This window comes from Pongo abelii, chromosome 19 (assembly GCF_028885655.2).
Source record: "Pongo abelii isolate AG06213 chromosome 19, NHGRI_mPonAbe1-v2.0_pri, whole genome shotgun sequence".
NCBI classification, from domain to species: domain Eukaryota; kingdom Metazoa; phylum Chordata; class Mammalia; order Primates; family Hominidae; genus Pongo; species Pongo abelii.
In genome coordinates this window covers 36279644-36303420 of record NC_072004.2, presented here as the reverse complement: position 1 = coordinate 36303420, position 23777 = coordinate 36279644, and positions in this window count along the sequence as shown.

The window sequence follows — 23777 nt, the reverse complement described above, 5'->3', positions numbered from 1 at the left end:
GTCCACTTGCAGATCCTAGAAAAAGAGTGTTCCCAAACTTCTCTATGAAAAGTCAGGTTCACATCTCTGAGTTGAGAGCACACATCAGAAAGGAGTTTGTGAGAATGCTTCTGTCTCGCTTTTGTGTGAGGATATCCCGTTTCCAGCAAGTGCCTATAAGTGGTCCAAATATCCACATGCAGATTCTACAAAAAGAGTGTTTCAAAACTGCTCCAACAAAAGGAATGTTCAACTCTGTGAGTTGAATGCACATATCACAAAATGGTTTCTGAGAATGTTTCTCTATAGGTGTTTTGAGAAGGAATTTCCCTTCCTACCACAGGTCTGAGAGGTCTGCAAATATCCAATTGTAGATTATAAAAAAACAGTGTTTCAGGACTGCTCTAACAAAAGGAATATTCCCCTCTGTGAGTTGAATGCAACCAACACAATGTAGTTTCTGAGAATGCTTCTTTGTAGGTTATATGTGAAGATATAGACTTTTGGAACACAGGCCTCATAGCTTTCCCAATGACCCCTTGCATATACTGCACAAAGTGTGTTTCCAAACTGCTCCATGAAAAGAAACGTTAAACTCTGTGGGTTGAATTCACTTCTCACGGAGAAGTTTGGGAGAATGCTTCTGTCTCGTTTTCGTGTGAGTTTGTCCCGTTTCCAACGAATTCCTACAAGCGGTCCAAATTTCCTCTTGCAGATTCCACAAAAAGAGAGTTTCAAAATGTCTCTGTTAAAAGGAGTGTTGAACTCTGTGAGTTGAATGCACACACCACAAAGAAGTTTCAGAGAATGCTTCTGGCTAGTTTTGATGTGAAGATATTTCCTTTCCAGCACAGGCCTCAAAGCGCTCCAAATGTCCACTTGCAGATCTTAGAAAAACAGTGTTTCCAAACTGTTCTATCAATAGTCAGTTTCACATCTCTGAGTTGAGAGCACACATCACAAGGGAGTTTGTGAGAATGCTTCTGTCTCGTTTTTGTGTGAGGATATCCCGTTTCCAGCAAATTCCTATAAGTGGTCCAAATATCCACATGCAGATTCTACAAAAAGAGTCCTTCGAAACTGCTCTAACAAAAGGAATGTTCAACTCTGTGAGTTGAATGCACATATCACAAAGTGGTTTCTGAGAATGTTTCTCTATAGGTGTTTTGAGAAGAAATTTTCCTTCCCACCAGAGGCCTCAGAGATCTGCAAATATCCAATTGCAGATTATACAGAAACAGTGTTTCATGGCTGCTCTAACAAAAGGAATATTCCCCTCTGTGAGTTGAAGGCAACCAACACAATGTGGTTTCTGAGAATGCTTCTTTCTAGGTTATATGTGAAGATATAGACTTTTGGAACACAGGCCTCATAGCTTTCCGAATGACCCCTTGCATATACTGCACAATGTGTGTTTCCAAACTGCTCCATGGAAAGAAACGTTAAACTATGTGGGTTGAATTCACTTCTCACAGAGAAGTTTGTGAGAATGCTTTTGTCTAGTTTTCGTGTGAGTTTGTCCCTTTCCAATGAATTCTTGGAAGCGGTCCAAATTTCCACTTGCAGATCCTACAAAAAGAGTGTTTCAAAATGTCTCTGTTAAGAGGAGTGTTCAACTCTGTGAGTTGAATGCACACACCACAAAGAAGATTCAGAGAATGCTTCTGTCTAGTTTTGATGTGAAGATATTTCCTTTCCACCGCAGGCCTCAAAGCGCTCAAATGTCCACTTGCCGATTCCAGAAAAAGAGTGTTTCAAAATTGCTCTATCAAAAGAAAGGTTCAGCACTGTGAGCTGAATGCTCACATCACACAGAAGCTTGTGAGAACGCTTCTGTCTTGTTTTTGTGTGAGGGTGCCCCGTTTCCAACGAATTCCTAGAAGCGGTCCAAATATCCACTTGCACATTCTATAAAAAGAGTGTTTCAAAACTTCTCTGTCAAGAGGAATGTTCAACTCTGGGAGTTGAATGCACACACCACAAAGAAGTTTCAGAGAATGCTTCTGTCTACTTGTTATGTGAAGATATTTCCTTTCCAGCACAGGCCTGAAAGCACTCCAAATGTCCACTTGCAGATCCTAGAAAAAGAGTGTTTCCAAACTGCTCTATCAATAGTCAGGTTCACATCTCTGAGTTGAGAGCACACATCACAAAGTAGTTTGTGAGAATGCTTCTGTCTCGTTTTGGTGTGAGGACATCCCGTTTCCAGCAAATTCCTATAAGTGGTCCAAATATCCCCTTGCGCATTCTATAAAAAGAGTGTTTCAAAATTTCTCTGTCAAAAGGAATGTTCAACTCTGTGAGTTGAATGCACACAAAACAAGAAGTTTCAGAGAATGTTTCTGTCTACTTGTTCTGTGAAGATATTGCCTTTCCAGCACAGGCCTCAAAGGGCTCCAAATGTCCACTTGCAGATCCTAGAAAAAGAGTGTTTCCAAACTGCTCTATGAAAAGTCAGGTTCACATCTCTGAGTTGAGAGCACACATCAGAAAGGAGTTTGTGAGAATGCTTCTGTCTCGCTTTTGTGTGAGGATATCCCGTTTCCAGCAAGTGCCTATAAGTGGTCCAAATATCCACATGCAGATTCTACAAAAAGAGTGTTTCAAAACTGCTCTAAGCAAAGGAATGTTCAACACTGTGAGTTGAATGCACACATCACAAAGCGGTTTCTGAGAATGCTTCTCTCAAGGTGTTTTGTGAAGAAATTTCCCTTCCCACCTGAGGCCTCAGAGCTCTCCAAATGTCCAATTGCAGATTATAAAAAAACAGTGTTTCATGGCTGCTCTAACAAAAGGAATATTCCCCTGTGTGAGTTGAATGCAACCAACAAAAAGTAGTTTCTGATAATGATTCTTTCTAGGTTATATGTGAAGATATTGCCTTTTCAAACACAGGCCTCATAGCATTCCGAATGACCACTTGCATATACTGCAAAAAGTGTGTTTCCAAACTGCTCCATGAAAAGAAACGTTAAACTCTGTGGGTTGAATTCACTTCTCACAGATAAGTTTGTGAGAATGCTTCTGTCTAGTTTTGGTGTGAGTTTCTCCCGTTTCCAACGAATTCCTACAAGCGGTGCAAATTTCCCCTTACAGATTCTACAAAAAGAGTGTTTCAAAATGTCTCTCTTAAAAGGAGTGTTCAACTCTTTGAGTTGAATGCACACAGCACAAAGAAGATTCAGAGAATGCTTCTGTCTAGTTTTGATGTGAAGATATTTCCTTTCCACCACAGGCCTCAAAGCCCTCCAAATGTCCACTTGCCGATTCTAGAAAAGGAGTGTTTCAAAATTGCTCTAACAAAAGAAAGGTTCAGCTCTGTGAGCTGAATGCTCACATCACACAGAAGCCTGTGAGAACGCTTCTGTCTTGTTTTGGTGTGAGGGTGTCCCGTTTCCAACGAATTCCTAGAAGCGGTCCAAATATCCACTTGCGCATTCGATAAAAAGAGTGTTTCAAAATTTCTCTGTCAAAAGGAATGTTCAACTCTGTGAGTTGAATGCACACAAAACAAGAACTTTCAGAGAATGTTTCTGTCTACTTGTTACGTGAAGATATTGCCTTTCCAGCACAGGCCTCAAAGGGCTCCAAATGTCCACTTGCAGATCCTAGAAAAAGAGTGTTTCCAAACTGCTCCATGAAAAGTCAGGTTCACATCTCTGAGTCGAGAGCACACATCAGAAAGGAGTTAGTGAGAATGCTTCTGTCTCGCTTTTGTGTGAGGATATCCCGTTTCCAGCAAATTCCTATAAGTGGTCCAAATATCCACATGCAGATTCTACAAAAAGAGTGTTTCAAAACTGCTCCAACAAAAGGAATGTTCAACTCTGTGAGTTGAATGCACATATCACAAAATGGTTTCTGAGAATGTTTCTCTATAGGTGTTTTGAGAAGAAATTTCCCTTCCCACCACAGGCCTGAGAGGTCTGCAAATATCCAATTGTAGATTATAAAAAAACAGTGTTTCAGGACTGCTCTAACAAAAGGAATATTCCCCTCTGTGAGTTGAATGCAACCAACACAATGTAGTTTCTGAGAATGCTTCTTTCTAGGTTATATGTGAAGATATAGACTTTTGGAACACAGGCCTCATAGCTTTCCCAATGACCCCTTGCATATACTGCACAAAGTGTGTTTCCAAACTGCTCCATGAAAAGAAACGTTAAACTCTGTGGGTTGAATTCACTTCTCACGGAGAAGTTTGGGAGAATGCTTCTGTCTCGTTTTCGTGTGAGTTTGTCCCGTTTCCAGCGAATTCCTACAAGCGGTCCAAATTTCCTCTTGCAGATTCCACAAAAAGAGAGTTTCAAAATGTCTCTGTTAAAAGGAGTGTTGAACTCTGTGAGTTGAATGCACACACCACAAAGAAGTTTCAGAGAATGCTTCTGGCTAGTTTTGATGTGAAGATATTTCCTTTCCAGCGCAGGCCTCAAAGCGCTCCAAATGTCCACTTGCAGATCTTAGAAAAAGTGTGTTTCCAAACTGCTCTATCAATAGTCAGTTTCACATCTCTGAGTTGAGAGCACACATCACAAGGGAGTTTGTGAGAATGCTTCTGTCTCGTTTTTGTGTGAGGATATCCCGTTTCCAGCAAATTCCTATAAGTGGTCCAAATATCCACATGCAGATTCTACAAAAAGAGTCCTTCAAAACTGCTCTAACAAAAGGAATGTTCAACTCTGTGAGTTGAATGCACATATCACAAAGTGGTTTCTGAGAATGTTTCTCTATAGGTGTTTTGAGAAGAAATTTTCCTTCCCACCAGAGGCCTCAGAGATCTGCAAATATCCAATTGCAGATTATACAGAAACAGTGTTTCATGGCTGCTCTAACAAAAGGAATATTCCCCTCTGTGAGTTGAAGGCAACCAACACAATGTGGTTTCTGAGAATGCTTCTTTCTAGGTTATATGTGAAGATATAGACTTTTGGAACACAGGCCTCATAGCTTTCCGAATGACCCCTTGCATATACTGCACAATGTGTGTTTCCAAACTGCTCCATGGAAAGAAACGTTAAACTATGTGGGTTGAATTCACTTCTCACAGAGAAGTTTGTGAGAATGCTTTTGTCTAGTTTTCGTGTGAGTTTGTCCCTTTCCAATGAATTCTTGGAAGCGGTCCAAATTTCCAGTTGCAGATCCTACAAAAAGAGTGTTTCAAAATGTCTCTGTTAAGAGGAGTGTTCAACTCTGTGAGTTGAATGCACACACCACAAAGAAGATTCAGAGAATGCTTCTGTCTAGTTTTGATGTGAGGATATTTCCCTTCCACCGCAGGCCTCAAAGCGCTCAAATGTCCACTTGCCGATTCCAGAAAAAGAGTGTTTCAAAATTGCTCTATCAAAAGAAAGGTTCAGCACTGTGAGCTGAATGCTCACATCACACAGAAGCTTGTGAGAACGCTTCTGTCTTGTTTTTGTGTGAGGGTGTCCCGTTTCCAACGAATTCCTAGAAGCGGTCCAAATATCCACTTGCACATTCTATAAAAAGAGTGTTTCAAAACTTCTCTGTCAAGAGGAATGTTCAACTCTGGGAGTTGAATGCACACACCACAAAGAAGTTTCAGAGAATGCTTCTGTCTACTTGTTATGTGAAGATATTTCCTTTCCAGCACATGCCTGAAAGCGCTCCAAATGTCCACTTGCAGATCCTAGAAAAAGAGTGTTTCCAAACTGCTCTATCAATAGTCAGGTTCACATCTCTGAGTTGAGAGCACACATCACAAAGTAGTTTGTGAGAATGCTTCTGTCTCGTTTCGGTGTGAGGACATCCCGTTTCCAGCAAATTCCTATAAGTGGTCCAAATATCCCCTTGCGCATTCTATAAAAAGAGTGTTTCAAAATTTCTCTGTCAAAAGGAATGTTCAACTCTGTGAGTTGAATGCACACAAAACAAGAAGTTTCAGAGAATGTTTCTGTCTACTTGTTACGTGAAGATATTGCCTTTCCAGCACAGGCCTCAAAGGGCTCCAAATGTCCACTTGCAGATCCTAGAAAAAGAGTGTTCCCAAACTTCTCTATGAAAAGTCAGGTTCACATCTCTGAGTTGAGAGCACACATCAGAAAGGAGTTTGTGAGAATGCTTCTGTCTCGCTTTTGTGTGAGGATATCCCGTTTCCAGCAAGTGCCTATAAGTGGTCCAAATATCCACATGCAGATTCTACAAAAAGAGTGTTTCAAAACTGCTCCAACAAAAGGAATGTTCAACTCTGTGAGTTGAATGCACATATCACAAAATGGTTTCTGAGAATGTTTCTCTATAGGTGTTTTGAGAAGGAATTTCCCTTCCTACCACAGGTCTGAGAGGTCTGCAAATATCCAATTGTAGATTATAAAAAAACAGTGTTTCAGGACTGCTCTAACAAAAGGAATATTCCCCTCTGTGAGTTGAATGCAACCAACACAATGTAGTTTCTGAGAATGCTTCTTTGTAGGTTATATGTGAAGATATAGACTTTTGGAACACAGGCCTCATAGCTTTCCCAATGACCCCTTGCATATACTGCACAAAGTGTGTTTCCAAACTGCTCCATGAAAAGAAACGTTAAACTCTGTGGGTTGAATTCACTTCTCACGGAGAAGTTTGGGAGAATGCTTCTGTCTCGTTTTCGTGTGAGTTTGTCCCATTTCCAACGAATTCCTACAAGCGGTCCAAATTTCCTCTTGCAGATTCCACAAAAAGAGAGTTTCAAAATGTCTCTGTTAAAAGGAGTGTTGAACTCTGTGAGTTGAATGCACACACCACAAAGAAGTTTCAGAGAATGCTTCTGGCTAGTTTTGATGTGAAGATATTTCCTTTCCAGCACAGGCCTCAAAGCGCTCCAAATGTCCACTTGCAGATCTTAGAAAAACAGTGTTTCCAAACTGTTCTATCAATAGTCAGTTTCACATCTCTGAGTTGAGAGCACACATCACAAGGGAGTTTGTGAGAATGCTTCTGTCTCGTTTTTGTGTGAGGATATCCCGTTTCCAGCAAATTCCTATAAGTGGTCCAAATATCCACATGCAGATTCTACAAAAAGAGTCCTTCGAAACTGCTCTAACAAAAGGAATGTTCAACTCTGTGAGTTGAATGCACATATCACAAAGTGGTTTCTGAGAATGTTTCTCTATAGGTGTTTTGAGAAGAAATTTTCCTTCCCACCAGAGGCCTCAGAGATCTGCAAATATCCAATTGCAGATTATACAGAAACAGTGTTTCATGGCTGCTCTAACAAAAGGAATATTCCCCTCTGTGAGTTGAAGGCAACCAACAAAATGTGGTTTCTGAGAATGCTTCTTTCTAGGTTATATGTGAAGATATAGACTTTTGGAACACAGGCCTCATAGCTTTCCGAATGACCCCTTGCATCTACTGCACAATGTGTGTTTCCAAACTGCTCCATGGAAAGAAACGTTAAACTATGTGGGTTGAATTCACTTCTCACAGAGAAGTTTGTGAGAATGCTTTTGTCTACTTTTCGTGTGAGTTTGTCCCTTTCCAATGAATTCTTGGAAGCGGTCCAAATTTCCACTTGCAGATCCTACAAAAAGAGTGTTTCAAAATGTCTCTGTTAAGGGGAGTGTTCAACTCTGTGAGTTGAATGCACACACCACAAAGAAGATTCAGAGAATGCTTCTGTCTAGTTTTGATGTGAAGATATTTCCTTTCCACCGCAGGCCTCAAAGCGCTCAAATGTCCACTTGCCGATTCCAGAAAAAGAGTGTTTCAAAATTGCTCTATCAAAAGAAAGGTTCAGCACTGTGAGCTGAATGCTCACATCACACAGAAGCTTGTGAGAACGCTTCTGACTTGTTTTAGTGTGAGGGTGTCCCGTTTCCAACGAATTCCTAGAAGCGGTCCAAATATCCACTTGCACATTCTATAAAAAGAGTGTTTCAAAACTTCTCTGTCAAGAGGAATGTTCAACTCTGGGAGTTGAATGCACACACCACAAAGAAGTTTCAGAGAATGCTTCTGTCTACTTGTTATGTGAAGATATTTCCTTTCCAGCACAGGCCTGAAAGCGCTCCAAATGTCCACTTGCAGATCCTAGAAAAAGAGTGTTTCCAAACTGCTCTATCAATAGTCAGGTTCACATCTCTGAGTTGAGAGCACACATCACAAAGTAGTTTGTGAGAATGCTTCTGTCTCGTTTTGGTGTGAGGACATCCCGTTTCCAGCAAATTCCTATAAGTGGTCCAAATATCCCCTTGCGCATTCTATAAAAAGAGTGTTTCAAAATTTCTCTGTCAAAAGGAATGTTCAACTCTGTGAGTTGAATGCACACAAAACAAGAAGTTTCAGATAATGTTTCTGTCTACTTGTTACGTGAAGATATTGCCTTTCCAGCACAGGCCTCAAATGGCTCCAAATGTCCACTTGCAGATCCTAGAAAAAGAGTGTTTCCAAACTGCTCTATGAAAAGTCAGGTTCACATCTCTGAGTTGAGAGCACACATCAGAAAGGAGTTTGTGAGAATGCTTCTGTCTCGCTTTTGTGTGAGGATATCCCGTTTCCAGCAAGTGCCTATAAGTGGTCCAAATATCCACATGCAGATTCTACAAAAAGAGTGTTTCAAAACTGCTCTAAGCAAAGGAATGTTCAACACTGTGAGTTGAATGCACACATCACAAAGCGGTTTCTGAGAATGCTTCTCTCAAGGTGTTTTGTGAAGAAATTTCCCTTCCCACCTGAGGCCTCAGAGCTCTCCAAATGTCCAATTGCAGATTATAAAAAAACAGTGTTTCATGGCTGCTCTAACAAAAGGAATATTCCCCTGTGTGAGTTGAATGCAACCAACAAAAAGTAGTTTCTGATAATGATTCTTTCTAGGTTATATGTGAAGATATTGCCTTTTCAAACACAGGCCTCATAGCATTCCGAATGACCACTTGCATATACTGCAAAAAGTGTGTTTCCAAACTGCTCCATGAAAAGAAACGTTAAACTCTGTGGGTTGAATTCACTTCTCACAGAGAAGTTTGTGAGAATGCTTCTGTCTAGTTTTGGTGTGAGTTTGTCCCGTTTCCAACGAATTCCTACAAGCGGTGCAAATTTCCCCTTACAGATTCTACAAAAAGAGTGTTTCAAAATGTCTCTCTTAAAAGGAGTGTTCAACTCTTTGAGTTGAATGCACACAGCACAAAGAAGATTCAGAGAATGCTTCTGTCTAGTTTTGATGTGAAGATATTTTCTTTCCACCACAGGCCTCAAAGCCCTCCAAATGTCCACTTGCCGATTCTAGAAAAGGAGTGTTTCAAAATTGCTCTAACAAAAGAAAGGTTCAGCTCTGTGAGCTGAATGCTCACATCACACAGAAGCCTGTGAGAACGCTTCTGTCTTGTTTTGGTGTGAGGGTGTCCCGTTTCCAACGAATTCCTAGAAGCGGTCCAAATATCCACTTGCGCATTCGATAAAAAGAGTGTTTCAAAATTTCTCTGTCAAAAGGAATGTTCAACTCTGTGAGTTGAATGCACACAAAACAAGAACTTTCAGAGAATGTTTCTGTCTACTTGTTACGTGAAGATATTGCCTTTCCAGCACAGGCCTCAAAGGGCTCCAAATGTCCACTTGCAGATCCTAGAAAAAGAGTGTTTCCAAACTGCTCCATGAAAAGTCAGGTTCACATCTCTGAGTCGAGAGCACACATCAGAAAGGAGTTTGTGAGAATGCTTCTGTCTCGCTTTTGTGTGAGGATATCCCGTTTCCAGCAAATTCCTATAAGTGGTCCAAATATCCACATGCAGATTCTACAAAAAGAGTGTTTCAAAACTGCTCCAACAAAAGGAATGTTCAACTCTGTGAGTTGAATGCACATATCACAAAATGGTTTCTGAGAATGTTTCTCTATAGGTGTTTTGAGAAGAAATTTCCCTTCCCACCACAGGCCTGAGAGGTCTGCAAATATCCAATTGTAGATTATAAAAAAACAGTGTTTCAGGACTGCTCTAACAAAAGGAATATTCCCCTCTGTGAGTTGAATGCAACCAACACAATGTAGTTTCTGAGAATGCTTCTTTCTAGGTTATATGTGAAGATATAGACTTTTGGAACACAGGCCTCATAGCTTTCCCAATGACCCCTTGCATATACTGCACAAAGTGTGTTTCCAAACTGCTCCATGAAAAGAAACGTTAAACTCTGTGGGTTGAATTCACTTCTCACGGAGAAGTTTGGGAGAATGCTTCTGTCTCGTTTTCGTGTGAGTTTGTCCCGTTTCCAGCGAATTCCTACAAGCGGTCCAAATTTCCTCTTGCAGATTCCACAAAAAGAGAGTTTCAAAATGTCTCTGTTAAAAGGAGTGTTGAACTCTGTGAGTTGAATGCACACACCACAAAGAAGTTTCAGAGAATGCTTCTGGCTAGTTTTGATGTGAAGATATTTCCTTTCCAGCGCAGGCCTCAAAGCGCTCCAAATGTCCACTTGCAGATCTCAGAAAAAGAGTGTTTCCAAACTGCTCTATCAATAGTCAGTTTCACATCTCTGAGTTGAGAGCACACATCACAAGGGAGTTTGTGAGAATGCTTCTGTCTCGTTTTTGTGTGAGGATATCCCGTTTCCAGCAAATTCCTATAAGTGGTCCAAATATCCACATGCAGATTCTACAAAAAGAGTCCTTCAAAACTGCTCTAACAAAAGGAATGTTCAACTCTGTCAGTTGAATGCACATATCACAAAGTGGTTTCTGAGAATGTTTCTCTATAGGTGTTTTGAGAAGAAATTTTCCTTCCCACCAGAGGCCTCAGAGATCTGCAAATATCCAATTGCAGATTATACAGAAACAGTGTTTCATGGCTGCTCTAACAAAAGGAATATTCCCCTCTGTGAGTTGAAGGCAACCAACACAATGTGGTTTCTGAGAATGCTTCTTTCTAGGTTATATGTGAAGATATAGACTTTTGGAACACAGGCCTCATAGCTTTCCGAATGACCCCTTGCATATACTGCACAATGTGTGTTTCCAAACTGCTCCATGGAAAGAAACGTTAAACTATGTGGGTTGAATTCACTTCTCACAGAGAAGTTTGTGAGAATGCTTTTGTCTAGTTTTCGTGTGAGTTTGTCCCTTTCCAATGAATTCTTGGAAGCGGTCCAAATTTCCACTTGCCGATCCTACAAAAAGAGTGTTTCAAAATGTCTCTGTTAAGAGGAGTGTTCAACTCTGTGAGTTGAATGCACACACCACAAAGAAGATTCAGAGAATGCTTCTGTCTAGTTTTGATGTGAGGATATTTCCTTTCCACCGCAGGCCTCAAAGCGCTCAAATGTCCTCTTGCCGATTCCAGAAAAAGAGTGTTTCAAAATTGCTCTATCAAAAGAAAGGTTCAGCACTGTGAGCTGAATGCTCACATGACACAGAAGCTTGTGAGAACGCTTCTGTCTTGTTTTTGTGTGAGGGTGTCCCGTTTCCAACGAATTCCTAGAAGCGGTCCAAATATCCACTTGCACATTCTATAAAAAGAGTGTTTCAAAACTTCTCTGTCAAGAGGAATGTTCAACTCTGGGAGTTGAATGCACACACCACAAAGAAGTTTCAGAGAATGCTTCTGTCTACTTGTTATGTGAAGATATTTCCTTTCCAGCACATGCCTGAAAGCGCTCCAAATGTCCACTTGCAGATCCTAGAAAAAGAGTGTTTCCAAACTGCTCTATCAATAGTCAGGTTCACATCTCTGAGTTGAGAGCACACATCACAAAGTAGTTTGTGAGAATGCTTCTGTCTCGTTTTGGTGTGAGGACATCCCGTTTCCAGCAAATTCCTATAAGTGGTCCAAATATCCCCTTACGCATTCTATAAAAAGAGTGTTTCAAAATTTCTCTGTCAAAAGGAATGTTCAACTCTGTGAGTTGAATGCACACAAAACAAGAAGTTTCAGAGAATGTTTCTGTCTACTTGTTACGTGAAGATATTACCTTTCCAGCACAGGCCTCAAAGGGCTCCAAATGTCCACTTGCAGATCCTAGAAAAAGAGTGTTTCCAAACTTCTCTATGAAAAGTCAGGTTCACATCTCTGAGTTGAGAGCACACATCAGAAAGGAGTTTGTGAGAATGCTTCTGTCTCGCTTTTGTGTGAGGATATCCCGTTTCCAGCAAGTGCCTATAAGTGGTCCAAATATCCACATGCAGATTCTACAAAAAGAGTGTTTCAAAACTGCTCCAACAAAAGGAATGTTCAACTCTGTGAGTTGAATGCACATATCACAAAATGGTTTCTGAGAATGTTTCTCTATAGGTGTTTAGAGAAGAAATTTCCCTTCCCACCACAGGCCTGAGAGGTCTGCAAATATCCAATTGTAGATTATAAAAAAACAGTGTTTCAGGACTGCTCTAACAAAAGGAATATTCCCCTCTGTGAGTTGAATGCAACCAACACAATGTAGTTTCTGAGAATGCTTCTTTCTAGGTTATATGTGAAGATATAGACTTTTGGAACACAGGCCTCATAGCTTTCCCAATGACCCCTTGCATATACTGCACAAAGTGTGTTTCCAAACTGCTCCATGAAAAGAAACGTTAAACTCTGTGGGTTGAATTCACTTCTCACGGAGAAGTTTGGGAGAATGCTTCTGTCTCGTTTTCGTGTGAGTTTGTCCCGTTTCCAGCGAATTCCTACAAGCGGTCCAAATTTCCTCTTGCAGATTCCACAAAAAGAGAGTTTCAAAATGTCTCTGTTAAAAGGAGTGTTGAACTCTGTGAGTTGAATGCACACACCACAAAGAAGTTTCAGAGAATGCTTCTGGCTAGTTTTGATGTGAAGATATTTCCTTTCCAGCACAGGCCTCAAAGCGCTCCAAATGTCCACTTGCAGATCTCAGAAAAAGAGTGTTTCCAAACTGCTCTATCAATAGTCAGTTTCACATCTCTGAGTTGAGAGCACACATCACAAGGGAGTTTGTGAGAATGCTTCTGTCTCGTTTTTGTGTGAGGATATCCCGTTTCCAGCAAATTCCTATAAGTGGTCCAAATATCCACATGCAGATTCTACAAAAAGAGTCCTTCAAAACTGCTCTAACAAAAGGAATGTTCAACTCTGTGAGTTGAATGCACATATCACAAAGTGGTTTCTGAGAATGTTTCTCTATAGGTGTTTTGAGAAGAAATTTTCCTTCCCACCAGAGGCCTCAGAGATCTGCAAATATCCAATTGCAGATTATACAGAAACAGTGTTTCATGGCTGCTCTAACAAAAGGAATATTCCCCTCTGTGAGTTGAAGGCAACCAACACAATGTGGTTTCTGAGAATGCTTCTTTCTAGGTTATATGTGAAGATATAGACTTTTGGAACACAGGCCTCATAGCTTTCCGAATGACCCCTTGCATATACTGCACAATGTGTGTTTCCAAACTGCTCCATGGAAAGAAACGTTAAACTATGTGGGTTGAATTCACTTCTCACAGATAAGTTTGTGAGAATGCTTTTGTCTAGTTTTCGTGTGAGTTTGTCCCTTTCCAATGAATTCTTGGAAGCGGTCCAAATTTCCACTTGCAGATCCTACAAAAAGAGTGTTTCAAAATGTCTCTGTTAAGAGGAGTGTTCAACTCTGTGAGTTGAATGCACACACCACAAAGAAGATTCAGAGAATGCTTCTGTCTAGTTTTGATGTGAAGATATTTCCTTTCCACCGCAGGCCTCAAAGCGCTCAAATGTCCACTTGCCGATTCCAGAAAAAGAGTGTTTCAAAATTGCTCTATCAAAAGAAAGGTTCAGCACTGTGAGCTGAATGCTCACATCACACAGAAGCTTGTGAGAACGCTTCTGACTTGTTTTTGTGTGAGGGTGTCCCGTTTCCAACGAATTCCTAGAAGCGGTCCAAATATCCACTTGCACATTCTATAAAAAGAGTGTTTCAAAACTTCTCTGTCAAGAGGAATGTTCAACTCTGGGAGTTGAATGCACACACCACAAAGAAGTTTCAGAGAATGCTTCTGTCTACTTGTTATGTGAAGATATTTCCTTTCCAGCACAGGCCTGAAAGCGCTCCAAATGTCCACTTGCAGATCCTAGAAAAAGAGTGTTTCCAAACTGCTCTATCAATAGTCAGGTTCACATCTCTGAGTTGAGAGCACACATCACAAAGTAGTTTGTGAGAATGCTTCTGTCTCGTTTTGGTGTGAGGACATCCCGTTTCCAGCAAATTCCTATAAGTGGTCCAAATATCCCCTTGCGCATTCTATAAAAAGAGTGTTTCAAAATTTCTCTGTCAAAAGGAATGTTCAACTCTGTGAGTTGAATGCACACAAAACAAGAAGTTTCAGATAATGTTTCTGTCTACTTGTTACGTGAAGATATTGCCTTTCCAGCACAGGCCTCAAAGGGCTCCAAATGTCCACTTGCAGATCCTAGAAAAAGAGTGTTTCCAAACTGCTCTATGAAAAGTCAGGTTCACATCTCTGAGTTGAGAGCACACATCAGAAAGGAGTTTGTGAGAATGCTTCTGTCTCGCTTTTGTGTGAGGATATCCCGTTTCCAGCAAGTGCCTATAAGTGGTCCAAATATCCACATGCAGATTCTACAAAAAGAGTGTTTCAAAACTGCTCCAACAAAAGGAATGTTCAACTCTGTGAGTTGAATGCACATATCACAAAATGGTTTCTGAGAATGTTTCTCTATAGGTGTTTTGAGAAGAAATTTCCCTTCCCACCACAGGCCTGAGAGGTCTGCAAATATCCAATTGTAGATTATAAAAAAACAGTGTTTCAGGACTGCTCTAACAAAAGGAATATTCCCCTCTGTGAGTTGAATGCAACCAACACAATGTAGTTTCTGAGAATGCTTCTTTCTAGGTTATATGTGAAGATATAGACTTTTGGAACACAGGCCTCATAGCTTTCCCAATGACCCCTTGCATATACTGCACAAAGTGTGTTTCCAAACTGCTCCATGAAAAGAAACGTTAAACTCTGTGGGTTGAATTCACTTCTCACGGAGAAGTTTGGGAGAATGCTTCTGTCTCGTTTTCGTGTGAGTTTGTCCCGTTTCCAGCGAATTCCTACAAGCGGTCCAAATTTCCTCTTGCCGATTCCACAAAGGAGAGTTTCAAAATGTCTCTGTTAAAAGGAGTGTTGAACTCTGTGAGTTGAATGCACACACCACAAAGAAGTTTCAGAGAATGCTTCTGGCTAGTTTTGATGTGAAGATATTTCCTTTCCAGCGCAGGCCTCAAAGCGCTCCAAATGTCCACTTGCAGATCTCAGAAAAAGAGTGTTTCCAAACTGCTCTATCAATAGTCAGTTTCACATCTCTGAGTTGAGAGCACACATCACAAGGGAGTTTGTGAGAATGCTTCTGTCTCGTTTTTGTGTGAGGATATCCCGTTTCCAGCAAATTCCTATAAGTGGTCCAAATATCCACATGCAGATTCTACAAAAAGAGTCCTTCGAAACTGCTCTAACAAAAGGAATGTTCAACTCTGTGAGTTGAATGCACATATCACAAAGTGGTTTCTGAGAATGTTTCTCTATAGGTGTTTTGAGAAGAAATTTTCCTTCCCACCAGAGGCCTCAGAGATCTGCAAATATCCAATTGCAGATTATACAGAAACAGTGTTTCATGGCTGCTCTAACAAAAGGAATATTCCCCTCTGTGAGTTGAAGGCAACCAACACAATGTGGTTTCTGAGAATGCTTCTTTCTAGGTTATATGTGAAGATATAGACTTTTGGAACACAGGCCTCATAGCTTTCCGAATGACCCCTTGCATATACTGCACAATGTGTGTTTCCAAACTGCTCCATGGAAAGAAACGTTAAACTATGTGGGTTGAATTCACTTCTCACAGAGAAGTTTGTGAGAATGCTTTTGTCTAGTTTTCGTGTGAGTTTGTCCCTTTCCAATGAATTCTTGGAAGCGGTCCAAATTTCCACTTGCAGATCCTACAAAAAGAGTGTTTCAAAATGTCTCTGTTAAGAGGAGTGTTCAACTCTGTGAGTTGAATGCACACACCACAAAGAAGATTCAGAGAATGCTTCTGTCTAGTTTTGATGTGAAGATATTTCCTTTCCACCGCAGGCCTCAAAGCGCTCAAATGTCCACTTGCCGATTCCAGAAAAAGAGTGTTTCAAAATTGCTCTATCAAAAGAAAGGTTCAGCACTGTGAGCTGAATGCTCACATCACACAGAAGCTTGTGAGAACGCTTCTGTCTTGTTTTTGTGTGAGGGTGCCCCGTTTCCAACGAATTCCTAGAAGCGGTCCAAATATCCACTTGCACATTCTATAAAAAGAGTGTTTCAAAACTTCTCTGTCAAGAGGAATGTTCAACTCTGGGAGTTGAATGCACACACCACAAAGAAGTTTCAGAGAATGCTTCTGTCTACTTGTTATGTGAAGATATTTCCTTTCCAGCACAGGCCTGAAAGCACTCCAAATGTCCACTTGCAGATCCTAGAAAAAGAGTGTTTCCAAACTGCTCTATCAATAGTCAGGTTCACATCTCTGAGTTGAGAGCACACATCACAAAGTAGTTTGTGAGAATGCTTCTGTCTCGTTTTGGTGTGAGGACATCCCGTTTCCAGCAAATTCCTATAAGTGGTCCAAATATCCCCTTGCGCATTCTATAAAAAGAGTGTTTCAAAATTTCTCTGTCAAAAGGAATGTTCAACTCTGTGAGTTGAATGCACACAAAACAAGAAGTTTCAGAGAATGTTTCTGTCTACTTGTTCTGTGAAGATATTGCCTTTCCAGCACAGGCCTCAAAGGGCTCCAAATGTCCACTTGCAGATCCTAGAAAAAGAGTGTTTCCAAACTGCTCTATGAAAAGTCAGGTTCACATCTCTGAGTTGAGAGCACACATCAGAAAGGAGTTTGTGAGAATGCTTCTGTCTCGCTTTTGTGTGAGGATATCCCGTTTCCAGCAAGTGCCTATAAGTGGTCCAAATATCCACATGCAGATTCTACAAAAAGAGTGTTTCAAAACTGCTATAAGCAAAGGAATGTTCAACACTGTGAGTTGAATGCACACATCACAAAGCGGTTTCTGAGAATGCTTCTCTCAAGGTGTTTTGTGAAGAAATTTCCCTTCCCACCTGAGGCCTCAGAGCTCTCCAAATGTCCAATTGCAGATTATAAAAAAACAGTGTTTCATGGCTGCTCTAACAAAAGGAATATTCCCCTGTGTGAGTTGAATGCAACCAACAAAAAGTAGTTTCTGATAATGATTCTTTCTAGGTTATATGTGAAGATATTGCCTTTTCAAACACAGGCCTCATAGCATTCCGAATGACCACTTGCATATACTGCACAAAGTGTGTTTCCAAACTGCTCCATGAAAAGAAACGTTAAACTCTGTGGGTTGAATTCACTTCTCACAGAGAAGTTTGTGAGAATGCTTCTGTCTAGTTTTGGTGTGAGTTTCTCCCGTTTCCAACGAATTCCTACAAGCGGTGCAAATTTCCCCTTACAGATTCTACAAAAAGAGTGTTTCAAAATGTCTCTCTTAAAAGGAGTGTTCAACTCTTTGAGTTGAATGCACACAGCACAAAGAAGATTCAGAGAATGCTTCTGTCTAGTTTTGATGTGAAGATATTTCCTTTCCACCACAGGCCTCAAAGCCCTCCAAATGTCCACTTGCCGATTCTAGAAAAGGAGTGTTTCAAAATTGCTCTAACAAAAGAAAGGTTCAGCTCTGTGAGCTGAATGCTCACATCACACAGAAGCCTGTGAGAACGCTTCTGTCTTGTTTTGGTGTGAGGGTGTCCCGTTTCCAACGAATTCCTAGAAGCGGTCCAAATATCCACTTGCGCATTCGATAAAAAGAGTGTTTCAAAATTTCTCTGTCAAAAGGAATGTTCAACTCTGTGAGTTGAATGCACACAAAACAAGAACTTTCAGAGAATGTTTCTGTCTACTTGTTACGTGAAGATATTGCCTTTCCAGCACAGGCCTCAAAGGGCTCCAAATGTCCACTTGCAGATCCTAGAAAAAGAGTGTTTCCAAACTGCTCCATGAAAAGTCAGGTTCACATCTCTGAGTCGAGAGCACACATCAGAAAGGAGTTAGTGAGAATGCTTCTGTCTCGCTTTTGTGTGAGGATATCCCGTTTCCAGCAAATTCCTATAAGTGGTCCAAATATCCACATGCAGATTCTACAAAAAGAGTGTTTCAAAACTGCTCCAACAAAAGGAATGTTCAACTCTGTGAGTTGAATGCACATATCACAAAATGGTTTCTGAGAATGTTTCTCTATAGGTGTTTTGAGAAGAAATTTCCCTTCCCACCACAGGCCTGAGAGGTCTGCAAATATCCAATTGTAGATTATAAAAAAACAGTGTTTCAGGACTGCTCTAACAAAAGGAATATTCCCCTCTGTGAGTTGAATGCAACCAACACAATGTAGTTTCTGAGAATGCTTCTTTCTAGGTTATATGTGAAGATATAGACTTTTGGAACACAGGCCTCATAGCTTTCCCAATGACCCCTTGCATATACTGCACAAAGTGTGTTTCCAAACTGCTCCATGAAAAGAAACGTTAAACTCTGTGGGTTGAATTCACTTCTCACGGAGAAGTTTGGGAGAATGCTTCTGTCTCGTTTTCGTGTGAGTTTGTCCCGTTTCCAGCGAATTCCTACAAGCGGTCCAAATTTCCTCTTGCAGATTCCACAAAAAGAGAGTTTCAAAATGTCTCTGTTAAAAGGAGTGTTGAACTCTGTGAGTTGAATGCACACACCACAAAGAAGTTTCAGAGAATGCTTCTGGCTAGTTTTGATGTGAAGATATTTCCTTTCCAGCGCAGGCCTCAAAGCGCTCCAAATGTCCACTTGCAGATCTTAGAAAAAGTGTGTTTCCAAACTGCTCTATCAATAGTCAGTTTCACATCTCTGAGTTGAGAGCACACATCACAAGGGAGTTTGTGAGAATGCTTCTGTCTCGTTTTTGTGTGAGGATATCCCGTTTCCAGCAAATTCCTATAAGTGGTCCAAATATCCACATGCAGATTCTACAAAAAGAGTCCTTCAAAACTGCTCTAACAAAAGGAATGTTCAACTCTGTGAGTTGAATGCACATATCACAAAGTGGTTTCTGAGAATGTTTCTCTATAGGTGTTTTGAGAAGAAATTTTCCTTCCCACCAGAGGCCTCAGAGATCTGCAAATATCCAATTGCAGATTATACAGAAACAGTGTTTCATGGCTGCTCTAACAAAAGGAATATTCCCCTCTGTGAGTTGAAGGCAACCAACACAATGTGGTTTCTGAGAATGCTTCTTTCTAGGTTATATGTGAAGATATAGACTTTTGGAACACAGGCCTCATAGCTTTCCGAATGACCCCTTGCATATACTGCACAATGTGTGTTTCCAAACTGCTCCATGGAAAGAAACGTTAAACTATGTGGGTTGAATTCACTTCTCACAGAGAAGTTTGTGAGAATGCTTTTGTCTAGTTTTCGTGTGAGTTTGTCCCTTTCCAATGAATTCTTGGAAGCGGTCCAAATTTCCAGTTGCAGATCCTACAAAAAGAGTGTTTCAAAATGTCTCTGTTAAGAGGAGTGTTCAACTCTGTGAGTTGAATGCACACACCACAAAGAAGATTCAGAGAATGCTTCTGTCTAGTTTTGATGTGAGGATATTTCCCTTCCACCGCAGGCCTCAAAGCGCTCAAATGTCCACTTGCCGATTCCAGAAAAAGAGTGTTTCAAAATTGCTCTATCAAAAGAAAGGTTCAGCACTGTGAGCTGAATGCTCACATCACACAGAAGCTTGTGAGAACGCTTCTGTCTTGTTTTTGTGTGAGGGTGTCCCGTTTCCAACGAATTCCTAGAAGCGGTCCAAATATCCACTTGCACATTCTATAAAAAGAGTGTTTCAAAACTTCTCTGTCAAGAGGAATGTTCAACTCTGGGAGTTGAATGCACACACCACAAAGAAGTTTCAGAGAATGCTTCTGTCTACTTGTTATGTGAAGATATTTCCTTTCCAGCACATGCCTGAAAGCGCTCCAAATGTCCACTTGCAGATCCTAGAAAAAGAGTGTTTCCAAACTGCTCTATCAATAGTCAGGTTCACATCTCTGAGTTGAGAGCACACATCACAAAGTAGTTTGTGAGAATGCTTCTGTCTCGTTTCGGTGTGAGGACATCCCGTTTCCAGCAAATTCCTATAAGTGGTCCAAATATCCCCTTGCGCATTCTATAAAAAGAGTGTTTCAAAATTTCTCTGTCAAAAGGAATGTTCAACTCTGTGAGTTGAATGCACACAAAACAAGAAGTTTCAGAGAATGTTTCTGTCTACTTGTTACGTGAAGATATTGCCTTTCCAGCACAGGCCTCAAAGGGCTCCAAATGTCCACTTGCAGATCCTAGAAAAAGAGTGTTCCCAAACTTCTCTATGAAAAGTCAGGTTCACATCTCTGAGTTGAGAGCACACATCAGAAAGGAGTTTGTGAGAATGCTTCTGTCTCGCTTTTGTGTGAGGATATCCCGTTTCCAGCAAGTGCCTATAAGTGGTCCAAATATCCACATGCAGATTCTACAAAAAGAGTGTTTCAAAACTGCTCCAACAAAAGGAATGTTCAACTCTGTGAGTTGAATGCACATATCACAAAATGGTTTCTGAGAATGTTTCTCTATAGGTGTTTTGAGAAGAAATTTCCCTTCCTACCACAGGTCTGAGAGGTCTGCAAATATCCAATTGTAGATTATAAAAAAACAGTGTTTCAGGACTGCTCTAACAAAAGGAATATTCCCCTCTGTGAGTTGAATGCAACCAACACAATGTAGTTTCTGAGAATGCTTCTTTGTAGGTTATATGTGAAGATATAGACTTTTGGAACACAGGCCTCATAGCTTTCCCAATGACCCCTTGCATATACTGCACAAAGTGTGTTTCCAAACTGCTCCATGAAAAGAAACGTTAAACTCTGTGGGTTGAATTCACTTCTCACGGAGAAGTTTGGGAGAATGCTTCTGTCTCGTTTTCGTGTGAGTTTGTCCCATTTCCAACGAATTCCTACAAGCGGTCCAAATTTCCTCTTGCAGATTCCACAAAAAGAGAGTTTCAAAATGTCTCTGTTAAAAGGAGTGTTGAACTCTGTGAGTTGAATGCACACACCACAAAGAAGTTTCAGAGAATGCTTCTGGCTAGTTTTGATGTGAAGATATTTCCTTTCCAGCACAGGCCTCAAAGCGCTCCAAATGTCCACTTGCAGATCTTAGAAAAACAGTGTTTCCAAACTGTTCTATCAATAGTCAGTTTCACATCTCTGAGTTGAGAGCACACATCACAAGGGAGTTTGTGAGAATGCTTCTGTCTCGTTTTTGTGTGAGGATATCCCGTTTCCAGCAAATTCCTATAAGTGGTCCAAATATCCACATGCAGATTCTACAAAAAGAGTCCTTCGAAACTGCTCTAACAAAAGGAATGTTCAACTCTGTGAGTTGAATGCACATATCACAAAGTGGTTTCTGAGAATGTTTCTCTATAGGTGTTTTGAGAAGAAATTTTCCTTCCCACCAGAGGCCTCAGAGATCTGCAAATATCCAATTGCAGATTATACAGAAACAGTGTTTCATGGCTGCTCTAACAAAAGGAATATTCCCCTCTGTGAGTTGAAGGCAACCAACAAAATGTGGTTTCTGAGAATGCTTCTTTCTAGGTTATATGTGAAGATATAGACTTTTGGAACACAGGCCTCATAGCTTTCCGAATGACCCCTTGCATCTACTGCACAATGTGTGTTTCCAAACTGCTCCATGGAAAGAAACGTTAAACTATGTGGGTTGAATTCACTTCTCACAGAGAAGTTTGTGAGAATGCTTTTGTCTACTTTTCGTGTGAGTTTGTCCCTTTCCAATGAATTCTTGGAAGCGGTCCAAATTTCCACTTGCAGATCCTACAAAAAGAGTGTTTCAAAATGTCTCTGTTAAGGGGAGTGTTCAACTCTGTGAGTTGAATGCACACACCACAAAGAAGATTCAGAGAATGCTTCTGTCTAGTTTTGATGTGAAGATATTTCCTTTCCACCGCAGGCCTCAAAGCGCTCAAATGTCCACTTGCCGATTCCAGAAAAAGAGTGTTTCAAAATTGCTCTATCAAAAGAAAGGTTCAGCACTGTGAGCTGAATGCTCACATCACACAGAAGCTTGTGAGAACGCTTCTGACTTGTTTTAGTGTGAGGGTGTCCCGTTTCCAACGAATTCCTAGAAGCGGTCCAAATATCCACTTGCACATTCTATAAAAAGAGTGTTTCAAAACTTCTCTGTCAAGAGGAATGTTCAACTCTGGGAGTTGAATGCACACACCACAAAGAAGTTTCAGAGAATGCTTCTGTCTACTTGTTATGTGAAGATATTTCCTTTCCAGCACATGCCTGAAAGCGCTCCAAATGTCCACTTGCAGATCCTAGAAAAAGAGTGTTTCCAAACTGCTCTATCAATAGTCAGGTTCACATCTCTGAGTTGAGAGCACACATCACAAAGTAGTTTGTGAGAATGCTTCTGTCTCGTTTTGGTGTGAGGACATCCCGTTTCCAGCAAATTCCTATAAGTGGTCCAAATATCCCCTTGCGCATTCTATAAAAAGAGTGTTTCAAAATTTCTCTGTCAAAAGGAATGTTCAACTCTGTGAGTTGAATGCACACAAAACAAGAAGTTTCAGATAATGTTTCTGTCTACTTGTTACGTGAAGATATTGCCTTTCCAGCACAGGCCTCAAATGGCTCCAAATGTCCACTTGCAGATCCTAGAAAAAGAGTGTTTCCAAACTGCTCTATGAAAAGTCAGGTTCACATCTCTGAGTTGAGAGCACACATCAGAAAGGAGTTTGTGAGAATGCTTCTGTCTCGCTTTTGTGTGAGGATATCCCGTTTCCAGCAAGTGCCTATAAGTGGTCCAAATATCCACATGCAGATTCTACAAAAAGAGTGTTTCAAAACTGCTCTAAGCAAAGGAATGTTCAACACTGTGAGTTGAATGCACACATCACAAAGCGGTTTCTGAGAATGCTTCTCTCAAGGTGTTTTGTGAAGAAATTTCCCTTCCCACCTGAGGCCTCAGAGCTCTCCAAATGTCCAATTGCAGATTATAAAAAAACAGTGTTTCATGGCTGCTCTAACAAAAGGAATATTCCCCTGTGTGAGTTGAATGCAACCAACAAAAAGTAGTTTCTGATAATGATTCTTTCTAGGTTATATGTGAAGATATTGCCTTTTCAAACACAGGCCTCATAGCATTCCGAATGACCACTTGCATATACTGCAAAAAGTGTGTTTCCAAACTGCTCCATGAAAAGAAACGTTAAACTCTGTGGGTTGAATTCACTTCTCACAGAGAAGTTTGTGAGAATGCTTCTGTCTAGTTTTGGTGTGAGTTTGTCCCGTTTCCAACGAATTCCTACAAGCGGTGCAAATTTCCCCTTACAGATTCTACAAAAAGAGTGTTTCAAAATGTCTCTCTTAAAAGGAGTGTTCAACTCTTTGAGTTGAATGCACACAGCACAAAGAAGATTCAGAGAATGCTTCTGTCTAGTTTTGATGTGAAGATATTTTCTTTCCACCACAGGCCTCAAAGCCCTCCAAATGTCCACTTGCCGATTCTAGAAAAGGAGTGTTTCAAAATTGCTCTAACAAAAGAAAGGTTCAGCTCTGTGAGCTGAATGCTCACATCACACAGAAGCCTGTGAGAACGCTTCTGTCTTGTTTTGGTGTGAGGGTGTCCCGTTTCCAACGAATTCCTAGAAGCGGTCCAAATATCCACTTGCGCATTCGATAAAAAGAGTGTTTCAAAATTTCTCTGTCAAAAGGAATGTTCAACTCTGTGAGTTGAATGCACACAAAACAAGAACTTTCAGAGAATGTTTCTGTCTACTTGTTACGTGAAGATATT